At 36.8% G+C, this 14,619-nt stretch overlaps 1 long non-coding RNA gene across 1 annotated transcript in view; it reads right to left on the reverse strand.

Moving 5' to 3' along the window:
• Positions 1-11,583: 11,583 nt before the first annotated feature.
• LOC139701562 (uncharacterized) overlaps positions 11,584-14,619 on the reverse strand; it is a 51,626-nt gene continuing 48,590 nt past the window's right edge. The window contains exon 4 of the long non-coding RNA XR_011704094.1: positions 11,584-11,821. This is a non-coding gene — a long non-coding RNA (uncharacterized lncRNA). The remainder of the gene's footprint in view (positions 11,822-14,619) is intronic.

Below are 14,619 nucleotides of genomic sequence, written 5' to 3' on the forward strand. Positions count from 1 at the left end.
TTCACTAAGTTGATTCCTAAGTTGTTTTTTTTTTTTTTTTTTTTTTTTTGAGGCTACTGTAAATGAGGTAGTTTCCCTCGTTCCCCTTTCTAGAATTTGTCACTGATATATATAAATGCCTTTGATCAGCTACTTTGCTGATATTATCTACTAGTTCTAGAAGTTTTCTGGTGGAACTTTTAGGATCTTCTAGGTATAGAATCATATCATTGGCAAATAGTGCCAATTTGAGTTCTTCTTTTCCTATGTGTATCCCTTTAATTTCTTTCTTCTGTCTAATTGCTCTGGCCATTGTTTCAAGAACCATGTTAAACAGAAGTGGCACAAGAAAGCATCCCTGTCTTGTTCCAATTTTTAGAGGGAATGCCTTCAATTTTTCTTCATTTAGAATGATGTTGGTCTGGGGCTTAGCATAGATAGCCTTTATGATGTTGAGCTATATGCCTGTTATTCCTAGTTTTTCCAGTGTTTTGAACATAAAGGGGTTTTGTATTTTGTCAAATGCTTTTTCTCAATAGAGGGTGCTTAGAAAATTGTATGACCCTTACAAAAACAAACAAACAAAAAATTTGGCCGGTGGATATTCAGTTTTCATTGTCATTTCTATTGAGATGATCATATAATTCTTATCTTTAAATCTATTGGTGTGATGAATTACATTTATTGATTTCTATATATTGAACCAACCTTGCAACCATGAATCCCACTTGATCGTGGTGCACGATCTTTTTGATATGTTTTTGTATTCGATTTGCCAGAATTTTATTGAGAATTTTTGCATCTATGTTCATTAGAGATATTGGTCTGAAGTTTTCTTTTTTTATGTGTTTTTGCCTGATATTGGAATCAGAGTGATATTGGCCTCATAGAATGAGTTTGTAAGTGCTTCCTCTTTTTCTATTTCCTGAAATAAATTGGGTAGTATTGGTATTTGTTCTTCTTTAAAGGTCTTGTAGAACTCAGCTGTGTATCCATCCAGTCCTGGCTTTTCTTGGTTGTAGACTTTTGATGGTGTCTGCTATTTTGTCACATGAAATTGATCTGTTTAAATTCTGTATATCATCCTGATTCAATCTGGGCAAATTATATGACTCTAGAAATTTGTCAATGCCTTCAATATTTTCTATTTTATTGTAGTACAAGTTTTCAAAATCCTTTCTAATTATCTTCTATATTTCTGTAGTCTCTGTTGGGATATTTCCTTTTTCATCATGTATGTTAGTGATTTGAATTTTCTCTCTCCTTCTCTTCATTATCATGGCTAAGGGTCTGTCAATTTTATTTATTTTTTCAAAGAACTATCTTTCTGTTCTGTCAATTTTTTCAATTGTTTCTTGTGTTTCAATTTCATTGATTTCAGCTCTTATTTTAATTATTTTCTGTCTTATACTGCTTTTTTGATATTACACTTAAGTCTTTAGTACATTTTTACCTAATATTTGGCCGGCGGATATTCAGTTTTCATGTTTTTGTTTGTTTGTTTTTGTAAGGGTCATACAATTTTCTAAGCACCCTCTATTAAAGATATAATCCTTTCCCCATCACATATTCTTGGCACACTTCTCAAGATTAGTTGACCATATATAGTTTTTGAATAAATGTTTCTTCGTTTGCTATAGGCCCTTATATAATTCACCAATACTTTAAATAGTTGCTAGGTTTTTAAAATGATTATACCAGTTAAGGCTCTTTTGTAGGGAAGCAGGTCTATAGAGTTCCCCATACTTCCCCTCTGGAAATCATATCTTTATAATTATCTTTAGATGAAACTTAACTGATTAGGGTAAAGGAAATAAATTAATGAAAATACAAAGAGAATAAACCTGAAGTGTAACTAATTGGGAGATTAGTGGTAATTAGTATTTACAGATAGGTTTATTTGTAGCTCATTAACTGAAAACTTGCTTCATTTGTTTTGTAGCTCATTAATCAGAAAACCATGTTGAGTGATAGGGCTCTAATGTGGTTTGACTTTTTAAATAAATTCCAAGATTTGGATATCAAATTGCAGTGGAGCATTAAATAACCACTTCAGGGGATTGAAGAATTGGTGATTATGTGAATTTTCTATAATGCAAATAATTTACTATCTTAAATGTCAGTGTTCTTATATCCCCAGTAACTAGATGGGTCATAATATATCTGCTCTGTACCAAATCATATGTTTGCAGAGGTTGCATAGTAAGAAATTATTTTATTTTATAGAACATATAATGTCTGATTTAATTAACTAAGAAATATGTATCGAGTATCCACTGCTTAGAAAGTCACTGTGTTAGAAGACACAGATAATTCAACAAATGTATAACAAGGAAACTGTCTCCAAGAAACTATCATTGAAATGGTAATAAATCCTCTAAAAATAATTTCTAAGTCAACATTTTTTAATGACAGCTGAGTGGTACAGAGGGATTCAGAAGTGTATTAGACCCTTTAGGTTTGGAGTTATATTTCCTGTTACAATAATGGCTTCCAACAAGAGCAGTCTTTTCACCTTTATTCTCATAAAATTTTGGGCAGCGCTCAGTGGGGAGGATTTCTCTCTATTTCATGAGATATTATCTGGGGAATTGTCAGGATGGGGTTGATGTTTAAGGCTGGGAATTTGCTTTCAACATGTTCCTTCATCTAACTACTTAAAATCACCAAAAAGTTCTTTGATTCTCTTTGATTGATTTATTTATATACTCCTGAGCTACTGATAAGAGTTACTGCTTCATAAAGCTCTAGGATGTAGTCTCCAGAGGGAACCACCTTCATCTCCTGATCATCATCAGTGGTGGAAGGAGGCTCAGTGGTGCTAAAGATTCTGATACTTTGGCTAGAAGTGTCGACAGGCACTGTTGTGAGACCATGAAAGGAAATTCTCTGAGGAGGTAGGTTTAAATTCAAACACAGGGTGCATTCTCTGCAGGTCACTGGACCAACCTGCCCCCTACTGAGCACTGGCCTTAACACTGATGAGAAATTAGACAGTTAGTAGACTTCAGGTGAAAATTGGATAGTACAATGGAGAGAGTATGAGCCTTGGGAGTCTTTTTGAGGTGGGTTTGCATCCATGCTCTGTCACATACATTTGTCACTTACATTTTTCCCAATGGAAATTTGTCTTTTTCCTTGTCACTTTTTCTTTTTAAATCATAGAGTGTTATAGAGAGGGCTGAATGAAATGAATTAATACATCCAATAGAACCTGACACATTGCAGGCATTCAAAATATAATAGCCAATCATGTTCTTTCCTATCTTGTCCCCATGTGAAATGGAAGGTGATGAAATTCCAAGACCTCCAGCCAATTATTGAGTCCAAAATTATATCATGTCTCCCCTATTCCTAAGGAAGTAGCTGAGGGCGATCGAGTCTAGGAAAATTGCCAGTAGAGTAATAAAGCTGTAGAGGCAGGCCCTGTGCCTGTGAGAGCCAGGAAGCACACTGTTACATGGAGATGGACTTGCAATTGATGCTACCCAATTCTAAGAACTTCAGAGATCAGAATTCCCATTCTATGTATTTCAGTAGTTACTCCAGGACACATTATCATAAAACTGGTAAAAGAATTGTAGTCACAAAAGATTTTGTTTCTGCAAAAAAAAAAAAAAAAAAGGTTTTCAACATAAGTTTCCTCCACCTTATGTGTAAAAGATGCAAGCCAACTTTCTCTTAAAAATCCACTGCTTGATTAATTTTCCCTCTCCCCAGCTCTACCTGTAATAGCCAGATGTTTGGGGTATCACTTTGCAATTCAAAATCTGAGACTTTCATCGATGCTTCTTGATTTGATGTTCCAGGTGGCTGAGAAGAAAATGGACTTTAAGTGATTACTTGTGGCTTTGAAAGGTCATGATCTACTTCCTTCAGCAGGCTGGAGAATGTCAATCTGCACCTGAACTTTATGCCTCACATTTTTCTGATTATGGATACAAATCATCTGACAGTGGTAGCTGCTCATTCTCAGGCATATCCAATGCTAAATAAGGATAGGGATCAATGCTGATGGGCACTTCTGTGATTGGCATTCTAGAAGTGCATTTATTTCAGTTCTATTCTGATTTTCTTCCTCAATTCCAACATCAAAGGAACTTAAAAACTTTGGCTGATGGACAGAGCGGAAAGCTATTCTTTACTTATATATAATTATTTATACATGTTGAGCTCACAAATTTTGCCAATCTTCCCTAATTCAAATTTTGCATATAATTAGTTTACTAGATAATGTATCTGACACGTTTCAAGAAAAATATTGCAAGAAAAATGAGCATGAATATTTGAAACATATAATAAAAATTTCAAATTTCATAAAGCTGTTATTATTTTGACATCACATCAAATCATTGACCTAAGGAACACTTTGATCATTATCATTATGAAACATTATTTGCATCTAAAGTGTAGTACAGATAGAAATATAATGAAGATGTTTTTCACATATACTACATTATTAATAGGTTCCAGCTCAATGAAGTAAATTCAGATGTTTAACAAACGTTTATTAAGAGTCTATTTTATGTCACACCGTGAACTGGCACTGCAGTTAAAAGGCCTAAATCTAGTTGAATGTACAGAAAACAACTTTTATATACACACATAAAATAATTATAGATTGTAATTTGCACTCTGAAGAAAACAGTGTGCCAGGACAATGAAGTTTATGAGGTGATCTTCTTTAGGTAGAACAGTGAAGGCCACATTTGAGATGAGGCAGATGAATAAGAAGCCAGACAACTGAAGAGTGTCAGGAAGAGTATTTCAGGTAGAGGAAAACCAATATTGAATTGTGTCAGAGGAAGAGAATATGGCCTGGTGTGACTAGAGAAGAATGGGCGAGCAGTGTTGGGATGACAGCAAGTATATTTTCTGATTGTCCCTACACGAGGAACAGGAGACTTAGAGAGTAATTGTTGAGGCAAACAGAAGCAATAAATGACAAAACTTGGCCTGAAGTTCTGGTCTTCTAATTGAAATAGCAAGCCTATTCTCTTATTTAAGGACAGGAAGATAAGGGAAGAGATGGCCCAATGAGGCAAAAATCATTTTTCCTGGCCCCTTCATACTTGATGTAATGCTACACATGAGTTTATTATATCCCTTCCTACTTTATCCAAAAGAATATTGGCAAAGACAGTTCTCATATAATAAAAATGAGAGGAAAAATGACAAACTAAAATAGAGAGGAATATTATTTTAAAAAATAAGTGAAAATCACTATGACGATGGCAAAAAAAAACATAATATTTTTAACAGTAGCACTGGATTAAGACACTCTTCAACTTTGTTGCACACTGGAATCTACATGGAATTTCTTTAGTCATTACTAGTATCATTCAGTTTGTAAAATACAAGCAAATTGACATACATCTAGGAATTCTGGCTTCTGTATTTGTTGGTATTTTGTCTTGAATTTGAGGTAAAATTATTTTAATTATTAAGTTATAGCAGATGTTTCTGGAAAATGAACTCTTAAGCTACCCAGGGATGAACACTATTAAAGGAGGGATATGCTGCTACCTCAAAAATTATAAGGAAACTCACCAGAGGGGAAAAGGGATAGGATATTGTCATCCACAAACTCACCAACACTAGAGAGATGGGGTACCAATGGTAATTATAAGGGTTGTGGAGTTTGCACGCTTAACCTAACCAACCATTAATTCAGAGCATAATATTCCAATAAAAAGCCCTCTCCGACAGCACTCAGAGACCCTTGACTACTAAGAAGAAAGCAGATTAGGCCCAGGACCTGCTTATGAGAGTCAAATTGCAGAGAAGGGAAGCCCTATTAGATCTCATAGTCAAATCAAGGCCTTGGCAGGGAAAAAATAGGACCCTAAGACATGGACTGAGGAAATGTAGGTGGCAGAATTTGAGAAACCAAAGTCCTCATAATCCTTAAACTTTCTGGGCTTGTTGAAGTGGCCCACTACTTTTTGCCTAAAAATACTGTAGAGGCATCTCTTCAGCAAGATGCCTTACAAAATAATAATATTCCTTCCTCAATATTTGTCCCCTCTTCCCCTCAAGACATTAACTTTGTTGGATTGGCTAATGTACAACCAGAAACAATTTTACGCAAAGAAACTTTTTAAATACTGTTTTCAATTTCTGTATCAAAAGTGTTTCTGTTGCTCAACACATTTTGAAACTCTGTTTGTGCAAAGTTTTCACATTTGCAGTGCTTTTATGGCTCTAAATGTGTATAATATGACATTTTGTGATGAATGAATGATTAAAAGCTCTGGAAGTCCAAGATCAGATCTGCACATTTCTGTGACCTCCATCCAAATAGGTCCTTTCAATGACAATTAAATATAGTAATTTAGTTCTTAAATGTCCTGTGCATGTCAGGCTATTAAGGAGAAAGCTAGGTTTTTTTTTTTTTTTTTTCCTGACTCTACTCTTAGGTCTGCTGTAATATACCAAGGTCTCCTGGGATAGTTACTCTGTTTTACTTATTAGGAGGGTATGCTATGTTGTTGGATAAAGTAAAGCATCCACATGCCAAATATAATTTTACAAAGTTCTTTGGTATGACAGATGCTACACAAATAAAAGAAGACACTTGAAATAAATGACAACATACAAGAAAAGCTTCCTTTAGAGCTTTTCAAATCTGGGAAACACTGTTAGGGAGAAAAGAATTCCGTGGAAACAGTCTGTGATTCAGCCTCTTTACTGGGCCAACCTTTCTTATATTGAGCCATATTGAGCAATCCATCTACATTGTTTCAGAGAGTATGGAAACATATTTAGGTCACCTGTGGAACAGCTCATGATTTTTTAGTTAGCATCAGAGGATGGGAATTGTCCCAACTTGCTTTGTCAGTGCAGGAAGCACTCAATAAATATTAGGTGAAATAAATTCAGGTCAGACTATGTTCCCAGTGCTAGGTTACTAAGATAAATAAGACACATTCTACCCTGGAGGAACTCACAGTTTGGCAGAAAAATCAGAGAAGCACACAAAAGAGGATAATAAAATATGATATAAGCAAGTTTCTTTGGGAATCTAGTAATGAGTAAGATTGATTGTTCAATGGAATCGGGCAGGGTTCACAGGAAAGGTGACATCCTTTGAGATCCTCTAGGCAGAGAAGCCAGGAAAGAAGTGGGAGAGGAGGGGGAATTCTAGGAGGCATCTATGAGGTCTCGGTGAGTGAAAGCACTGAGTACGTGCATGGCCCTCTACAGACTGGTGGGAATGAAGCATGAAGATGCTGAAAAGGGGACAATAAATTAGATCTGGAAAAGCAGGTTGAGGTTGGGTTGTCAAAAGCATTATAAATCATGCAAAGGAATTTGAATTTCATTTTCCCCACTGGAAAAATCAATGCTTGAAGCTCCAATTTGCCTATAGAACTGAGTTTTCCAAAGGCTATTCCTGAGCGTGTTAGTTCTATAGGTGTTAATAGGTGCTGTACCATGACCCATGTAGCTTTTAGTTGAAGGTAAGAGAATAATTATCTGGGACAGATAGCAGGGACTTGTGGTTGTAAAAAACAACATCCATAGAGAATTTCCTGAAATGTGCACAGTTCTTCTGACTCTTGTGTATGTTAAACCAATTTCACCTGCATACCTAGACCCAATAGTTTACCACCTCCTTTAGAAAGGACTTTGCCATTCTGCTCTTCATCAAGATGGCATTGGCCTATGCTAAGAACTGTAATAAGAAAGAGTTTGATGCAACATATATGGTGCTACATTTAAAGAGCCAGTTGGTGTCTTAAAGTATGTGTGTGCTTTAATTGATGGTGTGTCAATTTTTACTCTAAACACTAGGAAGCTTAGAGCCAAATTTGTACCTCATCTCCAAGTAAGAATATATAGCACATGTGTTGTGGTTTGGGTATGAAGTATTCCCCGGAAGCTCATATGTGAGACAATACAAGAAGGTTTAGAGGTGAAATGATTGGGATTATAAGATCCTTAACCTAATCAGTATAGTACTCCCCTGGATAGAGATTAGCTGGGTGGTAACTGTAGGCCAGTAGGGTATGGCAGGAGGAGGTGGGTCATTAGGGGTGTGCATTTGGGGTTTATATGTTTGTCAGTAGTGAAGGGTATCTCTCTCTCTCTGCTTCCTGGTGCGATGTCCTTAGCTACTTTCCTCCACCACACTTTTCTGCCTCACCTGGGGTCCAGAGCAATGGAAACAATCATCTATGCATTGAGACCACTGAAACCATGAGCTCTAAAATAACTTTTCCTCTTCTAAAATTGTTCTTATCAGGTCTTTTGGTCACAGCAGTGAAATAGCTGATAATAACGGCATGTATTTTTGAGTAATGACTGAACCCAGGATTTTATCTGACTTACTTCATTTGTATTCCCTTTGCTATGATACTTTCATCTATTTATATGATCCTATTGCAAGCATTTTGTAACCTCTCTCTCTGATACTTTTGAGGTGAAAAGCTGAGATCAAGAGAGATAATGAATGTACATCATTTACCACAACACCTGGCATATAGTACATACCAGCTCAAGATTTGTTTCTGTTATGCTGATTTTTATCAATCTTATCCACTTCATTGCAGAAGTATAAAAGCAGCATATCCAACTGTCAGAAAAGTTTCTTAAATTCTGTTTTCATGGCCTCAATTTCCATTAAGCACTTAAGTAAATGGACAAATATTGAGTTGAGTAATTACCAAATGAAAGGCCCTGAACCCTGTGTCATGAAAAAGAGTTGATATCAGTTATTTCATTAGCTATTACTACTGTAAATTACCTTTTTTCAGAAAATACAGTCATTAGGAGCTCTAAGTACTCACACAACAGGGAAATCACTTCTAGGTCAAGAGTTCCAGGAAGTCTTCCCAGCAGAGGGGAGATTTGAACTAGACCTTGAAGGATGAAAAGAATTCATCTAGGCAGAAAGGAATATGGAAGCTCAATAAAATAAGGTAGAGAGGAAGGGGAGATACCATCAGAAGAAGACCTCATGAGAATATGAGATTCATAAAGGAAACCAGTGGGTGGCTGACCAGACAAAAATTCCTGTCCTCTCCTTCCTCATTGTTCACACTTTGGCATTAATGCCCTGCTCCATCATGGGTCCTCTCATGAAAGAAAACCCAATGCTGTTCTTTGAGAGGCCTCTGAGCCCTCTTCTGTATCCTTTATCTGTTTTATTTATTTATTTTTATTTATTTATTTTTTTATTTTAAAAGTTGATTTTATTTTTTTAAATACCCAACAGAGGAATGCATTACAATTCTTATTCCACATATAGACTGCATTTTTTCATATCTTTGTATATAAAGTATTTTCATACTAATTCAGGTCTTCATACACGTACTTTTTTGCATTACAATTCTTTTTTTTTAATTTATTTTTTTTATTGGTTGTTCAAAACATTATAAAGCTCTTGACATATCATATTTCATACATTAGATTCGAGTTGGTTATGAACTCCCAATTTTACCCCAAATACAGATTGCAGAATCACATCGGTTACACATCCACATTTTTTACATAATGCCCTATTAGTAACTGTTCTATTCTGCTACCTTTCCTATCCTCTACTATCCCCCCTCCCTCCCCTCCCATCTTCTCTCTCTACCCCATCCACTGTAATTCATTTCTCTCCTTGTTTATTTTCCCATTCCCCTCACAATCTCTTATATGTAATTTTGTATAACAATGAGGGTCTCCCTCCATTACCATGCAATTTCCCTTTTCTCTCCCTTTCCCTCCCACCTCATGTATCTGTTTAATGTTAATCTTTTCTTCCTGCTCTTCCTCCCTGCTCTGTTCTTAGTTGCTCTCATTATATCAAAGAAGACATTTGGTATTTGTTTTTTAGGGATTGGCTAGCTTCACTAAGCATAATCTGCTCTAGTGCCATCCATTTCCCTGCAAATTCCATGATTTTGTCATTTTTTAGCGCTGTGTAATACTCCATGGTGTATAAATGCCACATTTTTTTTATCCATTCATCTATTGAAGGGCATCTGGGTTGGTTCCACAGTCTAGCAATTGTGAATTGAGCTGCTATGAACATCGATGTAGCAGTATCCCTGTAGTACGCTCTTTTAAGGTCTTCAGGGAATAGTCCAAGAAGTGCAATAGCTGGGTCAAATGGTGGTTCCATTCCCAGCTTTCCCAGGAATCTCCATACTGCTTTCCAGATTGGCCGCACCAGTTTGCAGTCCCACCAGCAATGTACAAGAGTACCCTTTTCCCCACATCCTCTCCAGCACTTGTTGTTGTTTGACTTCATAATGGCTGCCAATCTTACTGGAGTGAGATGGTATCTTAGGGTGGTTTTGATTTGCATTTCTCTGACTGCTAGAGATGGTGAGCATTTTTTCATGTACTTGTTGATTGATTGTATGTCCTCCTCTGAGAAGTGTCTGTTCAGGTCCTTGGCCCATTTGTTGATTGGGTTATTTGTTTTCTTATTGTTTAATTTTTGATTTCTTTGTATACTCTGGATATTAGGGCTCTATCTGAAGTGTGGGGAGTAAAAATTTGTTCCCAGGATGTAGGCTCCCTATTTACCTCTTTTATTGTTTCTCTTGCTGAGAGAAAACTTTTCAGTTTAAGTAAGTCCCATTTGTTGATTCTTGTTATCAACTTTTGTGCTATGGGTGTCCTATTAAGGAATTTGGAGCCCGACCCTACAATATGTAGATCAGAGCCAACTTTTTCTTCTATCAGACGCAGAGTCTCTGATTTGATATCTAGCTCCTTGATCCACTTTGAGTTAACTTTTGTGCATGGCGAGAGGAGGGGATTCAGTTTCATTTTGTTGCATATGGATTTCCAGTTTTCCCAGCACCATTTGTTGAAGATGCTATCCTCCCTCCATTGCATGCTTTTAGCTCCTTTATCAAATATAAGATAGTTGTAGCTTTGTGGATTAGTCTCTGTGTCCTCTATTCTGTACCATTGGTCCACCCTCCTGTTTTGGTACCAGTACCATGCTGTTTTTATTACTATTGCTCTGTAATATAGTTTTAAGTCTGGTATCACTATACCGCCTGATTCGCACTTCCTGCTTAGAATTGCTTTTGCTATTCTGGGTATTTTATTTTTCCATATGAATTTCATGATTGCTTTATCAATTTCTACAAGAAATGCCGTTGGGATTTTGATTGGCATTGCATTAAACCTATAGAGAACTTTTGGTAATATCGCCATTTTGATGATGTTAGTTCTGCCTATCCATGAACAGGGTATATTTTTCCATCTTCTAAGATCTTCTTCTACTTCTCTTTTTAGGGTTTTATAGTTTTCATTGTATAAATCTTTCACCTCTTTTGTTAGGTTGATTCCCAAGTATTTTATTTTTTTTTGAGGATATTGTGAATGGAGTGTTTTTCCTCATTTCTGTTTCAGAAGTTTTGTCGCTGAACAAAACTTATACAGAAATGCCTTTGATTTATGCGTGTTGATTTTATATCCTGCCACTTTGCTGAATTCATTTATTAGTTCTAGTAGTTTTTTTGTAGACCCTTTTGGGTCTTCTAGGTATAGAATCATGTCATCTGCAAAACTCAGGTGTGGTAATTATAGGGAGCTACAGATACCTTGTCTACTCTCCAATGAAATTCCTTCACACAGATTCAAACAACTGTGTTCTATTTTGGGAAGTTTAATACTTAGCAAAGAAAGTACAGGAAGTGTGAAATGAGAAGGGGGGGATGCAGAATTCCCATCTGTGCAGAGACTAAAAGCCCTTTATTAGGGAACGTGAGAGAGAAATCTGGTGAGTTCTTGCAGCGATGACTAGACTGGTTCCAAGATGCAGGCTCTACATGGCAGTGGCCAATATGGCTGATGATATTCAAAAGTCAGGTTCCCAGGTTCCTCCACCCTGTTTAAAGAGAAGAAAATGTATTGTTTTTAAAATGTTTCAGAGTCTGATATTTCTAGAACATTAAATATTTAGAGGAAAAGGTTCAAAGATGTTCATTTAGATAATTAATAATAATCCTTATACCAAAGAGGAAGATCAATTTAAAACTGTAGTGGTGAAATGTGAACCAACAAGGTCTGTGGAAGATTTGATTGATGTGCACAGGCCAGTAAGTTTATGTCCATTGTTGACAGAAGCCTCAAAAGCTGAAGGATAAAGATAATCAGCTAAGAGTGAAATTCCAATTCTGATTTGTTTATTTATACTCTGACTTATGCCAAAATTATTTGAGCTTGCCAAAATTTAAGCTGAGAAATCAAACTTCTCAGATACTCAAATAACACCTACTTATATAATTATCTTATTTCTTAAAGCAAACACTAAACTCAGTTCAAGGAATTTTTTTTTTTCCATTTTGTCCTCTGACACCATGCTCAGAGTGAAAAGAGCATTCACCAAACCAAAAGTTCACTGAGTCAAACCTATGCTCTCTATTTCTGTCCTAAATACCACAGAAAAATATGCTTCACAAAGGGAACTTTTTTAATTAAAACTTTTATTGAAGTATAGCATAAAGATAGGGGCTGGGGATGTGGCTCAAGTGGTAGCACACTCGCCTGGCGTGCGTGCGGTCCGGGTTCGATCCTCAGCACCACATACAAACAAAGATGTTGTGTCCGCCTATAACTAAAAAATAAATATTAAAATTCTCTCTGTCTCTCTCTCTGCCTCTCTCTCTAAAAAAAAAGATAAAGATATGTACACAAATATATAACTAGATACATTTTCACACTGTATGGAGGTTACACTCAAATTGATTTTGGAAGGATAAGAAACTATTGGCCAGGGGACAAAGTGAAGAACACAGAGGGACCATCATGTGGTGCATGAGAAAGCAGGTCACATCCTGAGCCCTGTGGTAGAGCAATAGAGGAAGACAGGAAATGTGTGGAGAAGATGAGGTCTGAGTAGGTAAGGACCTTGCTTGCCATCTGGGGAATACATACACTATCTTGAATGTGATAGAAGCTACAGAATATTCTAGGGCCATGGAATGACAAGATTGACTCATTCATGTGGCTGTTTGAAGTCAGGACTGGACAAAGAAGCCAGAAATGTATAAAAGAAGCCTAGAAATTGGAAAAGTACTAGAACAGAAGCTTTATCTGAAAAGAGGGGTGGAGTATGGTAACTTGTAATGGAAAGTAGGTGATTCTCTGAGAGAAGCCTGGGTTTGACCCAACATTCACCCTAAGACTCTAGATGGCTTCTAATGGAACACAGAGTATAGGGCAGAGGGGACAGGAGAAGAGTGTGTGTGTGTGTGTATGTGTGCGTGTGTGTGTGTGTGCGCACACACACATGTGCATGCTCACCACGCATGCCAAGTTTCAGTGTGCAGAAACCATACACAGTAATTCATGCAGAAAGCTTCTGGGGCCAGTAGACCACCTGCCAATACCCAGCCTGGTGCAGGCAAGGAGACTCTGCTTGAAAGCGGAAAGGCCAAGCATATGTGAGGGACCTCAAGCCAAAGAGCTAATGCTGATAGTCTGAAAGCTCTGCCAGGATCTCACAGCAGCCCCCTGTCCCCTTTGGAGATCAAGATGCCAGACTGAGTGAAGATAACCTGCCCAGCTCTCTGCTGGATGCAATCACTGATTGAAATTGTAAATTCAATAGGAATATTTTGTGTAAATGTACCTAATGTGATGGCTTGGTTGGAGCCCAGGAACTTAGTTTTAGGATTTCCTTTGGATACTCCACACAGCAAAGAGTTATTCAAGATGAAACAAAGAGATGTAATTAATAAGTTCAATTTTATATTTAAAAAATTAATTTACTTTTATTTCTTCTAAATATAAAATTAGTAAACTATGAGAAAGTATGAAAGTAGAAAATTTGTGCCCCAAATTCCACTGGCTAAAAAGATCTGTTATTAGGGAAGACCACCCTTCCTTCCTCCTTTCTTCTCTACCTCTTGGTCTCCACAACCCCCGCTCCCCCCCCAACCTCTGACACACACAACTCTCCCCAATTCTCTATCTTTTCTGGATACCTTTGCAAAATAGCTTTGTAATAGTTTATCCAGCATTTCTATATACCTGAGGCATATGGAAAGATGCCACATTCCCTGTAAAAGGAACTGGAAACCTGTATCTGTCAGGTTTGGAGAATGCTGACTGTCACAAGAGAGAGTGCCCTGTAAATAGAGCCAGATTTGAGTTGAATTTTGTGATCAGAATAGATTTATGGCAAGTCATTTCATTTCTCTTAGCTCTATTGTTCTCATCTATAAACTTAGGTAATATAATTATGACCTTCCTCACTGTTTTAATTCTCTTTTATTTAAGCTGAAGCCATTTTCTCCATCCTTCATTTCCAGAAAAGCTGGAGAAGACTGCAAGTTTCTCAGACACAGGTACCATAATCTTATTCAATATGTCCCTTAAAAAACAAAACTTCATGAACGAGGCAGTAGTTGTTTGAATAACCTTGATGATTTCCTTTCATCAATGTACTAATGAGCTAAAAACAAAACAAAACAAAAAACACAGTGATAGAAAAGAGACCTTAAACTGGAAACAAGTGATACATTCAATTTCTTAAGAAGTTTGCCAGGATGAGGCAGGGGTGGCGTTACATCTCCCTGGAGTTTCACTCACCACAGTTCTCTCATCCCACTATTCCTACAGTACTAAAAAGTGAAACCTTGGTTTAGAGGTTCTGGCTGGGTAAATGTTTAAGAGCCATTA

Source organism: Marmota flaviventris, chromosome 13 (genome assembly GCF_047511675.1).
Source record: "Marmota flaviventris isolate mMarFla1 chromosome 13, mMarFla1.hap1, whole genome shotgun sequence".
Lineage (NCBI taxonomy): Eukaryota > Metazoa > Chordata > Mammalia > Rodentia > Sciuridae > Marmota > Marmota flaviventris.